This window comes from Aegilops tauschii, chromosome 7, assembly GCF_002575655.3.
Source record: "Aegilops tauschii subsp. strangulata cultivar AL8/78 chromosome 7, Aet v6.0, whole genome shotgun sequence".
Lineage (NCBI taxonomy): Eukaryota > Viridiplantae > Streptophyta > Magnoliopsida > Poales > Poaceae > Aegilops > Aegilops tauschii.
Genome location: NC_053041.3, coordinates 308,070,023 through 308,075,740, shown reverse-complemented (window position 1 = coordinate 308,075,740; position 5,718 = coordinate 308,070,023). Strand labels below are relative to the sequence as shown.

General features: G+C 43.7%; 1 long non-coding RNA gene across 1 annotated transcript; it reads left to right on the top strand.

The window, feature by feature from the left end:
* Positions 1–1,873: 1,873 nt before the first annotated feature.
* Positions 1,874–4,437, top strand: LOC120968543 (uncharacterized). The gene is made up of 3 exons (XR_005763085.3): positions 1,874–2,115; positions 2,942–2,987; positions 4,159–4,437. It is a non-coding gene; the product is annotated as an uncharacterized lncRNA (long non-coding RNA).
* Positions 4,438–5,718: the final 1,281 nt, after the last annotated feature.

Below are 5,718 nucleotides of genomic sequence, written 5' to 3'. Positions count from 1 at the left end.
AATATAGAGTTGGAGTTGAGGTCGGTGGAGCACCAGGGGGCCCATGAGGTAGGGGACGCGCCTAGGGGGGTAGGCGCGCCCCCACCCTCGTGGACAGGGTGTGGGCCCCCTGGCCTTGATTCTTTCACCAGTATTTTTTATTATTTCCAAAAATAATCTCCATGAAGTTTCAGGTCATTCAGAGAACTTTTGTTTCTGCACAAAAATAACACCATGGCAATTCTGCTGAAAACAGCGTCAGTCCGGGTTAGTTCCATTCAAATCATGCAAGTTAGAGTCCAAAACAAGGGCAAAAGTGTTTGGAAAAGAAGATACGATGGAGACGTATCAGGGGGCCTTCCCCTTCTCGGCGGTGGAGAACTTTCTCGTCGGCGCCATGAGAACTACAACAAGATGGCAAGGCAAAGAGGAAGAAGAAGGAGCGGGTGGCGAGAAGATACAGATGAGCGAAGGGGGCTCCGCCCCTCTCCTCATTTATAGCCGGAGGGAGGCCAACCGCCGGCCTCCATGACCCCGCACAATGATGGTTTTCTTCTGCATGCAGCAGAGTCTCGTCAAGTCAAACAGATGCCGAGGCAGCGTGGGAAAGCGGAGACACCCATGTCCCATCGATCACCACACGTCGACCGAGGCTGCGGGCGATTAGGACTCGCGGCGCTCCGCACTTGCCCTTTGGTTTGCCTCGAAGCGAAGTCCGAGCGCGCCTTGGGCCCGGGGGCTACTGTCGGCCTTCTGGGAACGGGGGTACCCAGACTTGCCTGCCTGCGGCCCACGGCGTGGCTCCATCGACGGCTTGGTACGGCCCAGCTTCAACATCAACAGCTCAAGACCCTCGCAAGGGGCCAAGCCTCGCGAGGCGGACGACATCAAGACCTCCACGAGGGGCGGCCTACTTAGGCTGGCTCTCGAGTATCGGAGATCTCTATGCAAGGCTCACCTCGTGAGGTCCAGATGACATGAGCCATGACGACCAAGGCTAGGCGGGCACCAGCGAGCGCAGTGTACCAGTTTCCTCTTTGGTGGTAAGGAGGCAAGCGCAGGCGCGGAGTCCCGAGGAATCAGCCAAAGGTTTCCATTCTGGTGCAACAAGACCAAGACCGCCAGGACGGCAGGACGGAGGTCATCGCCGAGCCGACCATGGCGTCACGACCAGAGGCTTTTGTAGGTGAAGACTACTTTTGTCAGGATAGCATGTACTAGCTGTCCCCCTTCGAATTTGGTCGTTGTGGGATCCCTTCCCGTCTACATTTGGGAAGAGGACCAAGGCGACTATAAATAGGACGTAGCCACCACCATGGAGAAGGACGGATCATTCAGATCATCCTCGCACCCACCAGCTCATCCATCACAAGAACACCTCTCCTCCTGAGGTTGTTCTCCCACTGTACTAGTTCACCCTCAGCCCCTCGAGGCCAATCCACCACAAAGCAGGAGTAGGGTTTTACACTGCAAGGTGGGCCGAACTTGGGTAAACTGATGTGTCCCTTTTCCATTCAGTTCGTTGAGCTAGGCCGTGAGATTAGCGAGCAGGCAGACTGGGGACGATGAGTTCTTCGCACGCACCCTAGAGTTCGAACCTCTCAAGGGTCTGCGGAACCCGAAATCCGACAACAAGGCCTGAATCAAGATGGCATGGTTTATCACTGAACTGAATGCTTCAATGGAACTTTGATTCCAGGTGATAACATGAATAAATACTTTTTATGGTTTGGCTAGATGGTCCGTCTAGATTTTGTTTGATTGTGTATAAATAGTTGGGCTATGATTACCAAATTCTTATATTTTCGACCGTGGAAGTTACTACCTTAAACAAAGCTGATTTTTTATAGTACTACAGGTGTTGCCTACTGCCGCCGCGTCCGTTAAGCTAGTGCATCACATCTGCCACTTCTCCTCCATGGTGCTTAGCATAGGTAGCACGGGGGTTGTGCCTACGTGAGCCACGACGGCGCTGCTCACACCCCTGCCTCATTCGTGAGCATTACCTCACCCCTGCCCAATTTGCAAGGTAGACACTTTGTGGGAGGAAGGAGAGCTCTTCCGCTGTGGGAGCCATCGGGAATTGTTCGCTTGCCGGGTGTTGGCCACTTACCCGGTGGCTCCAACTAAGTTGAGGTGAGCAGACTAATCGAGGTTTTCTTCCACTTTTGGCGCATCGGATCTAGAGTCTTCCTTTCCTATTTCAGTTTTCTTGGATGGTAAGATGTCATGCTCGGATTTGAAGAGACTTACCTCCAAAGATTTGAGATCTTATAGAAATTAGAACCGAGGGTCTTTTAAAATGAATTATGCATAATAGTATTGCTCGGTGATGCATAATTTGTTGTTTGTCTCATAAGCTATAGTGCTAATTTACATATTGATTTCATCGTGATATGACTTGATTCTTAGACTAATTTGTTTTGTTTCAGCTGCAGAATATACCATATAGTTACATACAAATGGTTGGTTTAATTCTGGTTAAAAGTGTGAGGCTTTGGTGAAATTTTGGTTCCACCACTAGATGATTTTATTGTTAAGGTAGTGGTGGCCCTGATTATTTTAGCGGCACATGATGTTGTACTTGCTATTCCCTACGAGTTGTTGTTATTGTGTACACTTACAGGCTTCCAGACGCAAGTAACTACAATTCATATAGGAAATTATAGTTGTTGACGCAGTTGGAGCGCTTGGTGCCACGTCGAGTTCATCTTATTATGTATAATTGTTGGCATGCTTAGTTGATCCTATTGTGGTTACCCGATTGTTTTGGGTTGTGGACCCGGAACAAAGTGGAGTTATATTCTGTTTTTTTCCTACAACTCACATGAAAAATTGGAGTTTTGTTCATTTTCTGGATTTTGTTTCCCCATGTTATTTTTCTTACTCTTCTTTCTTTTGTTTTTCTTTGCTTCGCCTTCACCTGATTTATAATGTTGTTTATCTGTTTATTGTTTTGCAGGTGCTGGTTTTCATGTGAGCTGCTGGTGGTGGTTGCGCATTGATAGGTGGATGATCTTTTTGTTCATGCACAACCTTTGTGCCTACTTCCGCTGGTTACGATTTATGTGCCTATTTTGTGTATTTTTGTTTCTAGTAGTAATTATTCAAGTGGAGGTCAGATGTAGTGACATAGATGGCTGAGCAATATACGTGTTGCGCTGCTGCTGAATTAGGAGAAAAATAAATGTTGCTGGTAGTGGAATTATTTGTTTTGCTTTTGGCAACATATCCGATAGTCCCGTGTCCAGGCTATTCATAGAGTGTGGTCTAGGTGGTCTTCTGGGTGCATTTAGAAAGGTGCTCTATCTAAAAATAGGGAATGGTATCTAGATAAGTGTTTCCATAAATAATGTCACATTTCTTTTGCTAAAACACATATAAGAACATATTCACTGTCACATCTTTATAGCATCGATGTTCGTTCGTTAACACAAGTCCTTATTGTCAAATTTGTTGCTTAGTGTAATATTAATCAGATTTTGAATCTCGTGAAGCAAGAAGAGTATTTTGGTGGAGCACAATTTATGAAGGTATTTGTGTGATTAAAAAACCTGAAACTTCTTAATAGTTACTCCCTCTGTAAATTAATATAAGATCACCTAAATCATTACTTTAGTGATATAAAAGATTTTATATTAGCTTACAGAGGGAGTACTCAATTATTATGTAACACTTGATTTTCTCCATCTACGACTCTGTTCTGTTTTCTAACACCAGTGTAGTTTTTTTCTTATTCATCCTTGCACAAAATTTAGTCTTTAATGATTTGGTATAACCAATGTGCATACTATTCGATGTAGGCATTTAATTCGTTTTATTTTTTGTTCCATGATGAGATGATGGATTGTAACAGGGTAGCCATTTCCTTCTCTTTATAACTCTTCGAAAACAAAATGGTCTTGGTTATGTGGTTTATATCGATGCACTCTCGAGGATTAAGGATCTTTGCAATGCCAGCCTTTTGAATTCTTGTCTTAGTTTGATATAATTTAATTGCAATTATGTACAGATGTTTCATTTGGTCTGATATAAAAAGTACAATATGAGTGTCCATTGAACAATCCGAACTTAGATATGAGCATTGAGTTGCTGAATATGTCTATCTGAACTATACTTCTATTAAAATTAGAGTACTCTTAAATTATCTCAATGTTTCGTTTGGGTGTTTTTCTTCAGGAGCAACCTGGTTGGGTGGTGACGTTTCTGAGTGGCCAAGCAATAGCTACTTTTTGTCTACTACCTCTGCAGTGGCTACTTCTGCTATAATGCGCATCAACACCAGAACCACGTTTCCTATCATGGTATGAGGCTTAGCATCATCATCTGCTTCCAAAAGTTTGTGTTTTCAAATGCTACCTCATTTTGGGCTGAACGGCTTTCGATCTTCGGAATGCATCACTTTCTATGTACATGACTTGCTCTAATCTTGATCTATTAAACGTTTCTTTTGGTCTATTCCTTTGTGCCGAGCTTGATGTGAGTCAATTGTATTCTGTGATATTTATTTTGATTGGAAAATTCATGAGGTTAAAGATTTGGTGCATTGTTTTTGGTGTTGAACCGTGCATTGATTGCATACTACACTGAGTTGAATTTTACGTCTGGACCAGACAATGCGGCGCACGCTTCCTATCTATGTCTACAATTTTGGTTTCAAAGTTCCTATCGAATGGCTGCAATTTTGGTTTAGAAATTCCTGTCGAGTGGCTATTTTTTGTGGTCTTATAAACACATTGAAAGTGATTATGCCTTATAGCCTCATACGGGTATTAAATATCATGATGTCATACTTGTATCACAATTGAATGTTTCTTCTTCATTGTACTATTATTCTGTATGAATGCATATGGAAAACCTGGATTAACACTGACTTAGCATTATTTGCTTTACCAACGTTTGGACCGGCACCCCGCGTGAAGGCGCGATCCTGATCTAGTATATAATGTCTTGCAACAAGATGGCATTGCATCATTCACGTATAGGGTAATTAGACACTAAACAGGTGGCATTCACACAAAGCATGTCTAAACTAAGCAAATGACATAACAATGCAAGACACCATACGCACGATATGAGCAACATAACCCTGCCAAGTTAGAGCATACACCTCGGGGGGGGGGGGGGGGGTAGGACTGGTCATCTGTCTCTGAATCCTTCTCTGAGGAGCTATCCGTAACCAGCAAGATATCCGCTTCGTCAGATAGCATTGTCTGCTCTAGAGACCTTGTTTTCACTCCAGATTTTTCCATCACCGTGTCAAATGGCTAATGCACAGGAAGAGTAGTTGAATGTACTAACATTGTTGACAAATGTAATTTTTAATGAAAAACTGATGGCGTGATATAATTCACATATAAGATGACTGGATAAGCAGGATGGCATTGCAAAATTCACATATATGATGCCTGGCTAAACAAGATGGCATTGCATAATTCACATATACGATATAGAAACTAAACAGATGGCATTCACACGAAGCATGTCTAAACTAACCAGATGACATATTTCATGTATAAAGTAAGGAATATAAGGCACCATATGCATGATATGACCAACATCAACATGCCAAGTTAGAGCAAAGAGCTCAGGGGGTAAATAGGAGTGGCCTGCTCATTCTGAATACCCCTCTGAACAGTTATCTTCCTCTTGATTACAATCTGGAATGGGGGGAGGGGGGCTGCCTTTGCGCACACCATGGAGCGACGTCTGCATGAAATTTTATTGCCACGCAAGGCT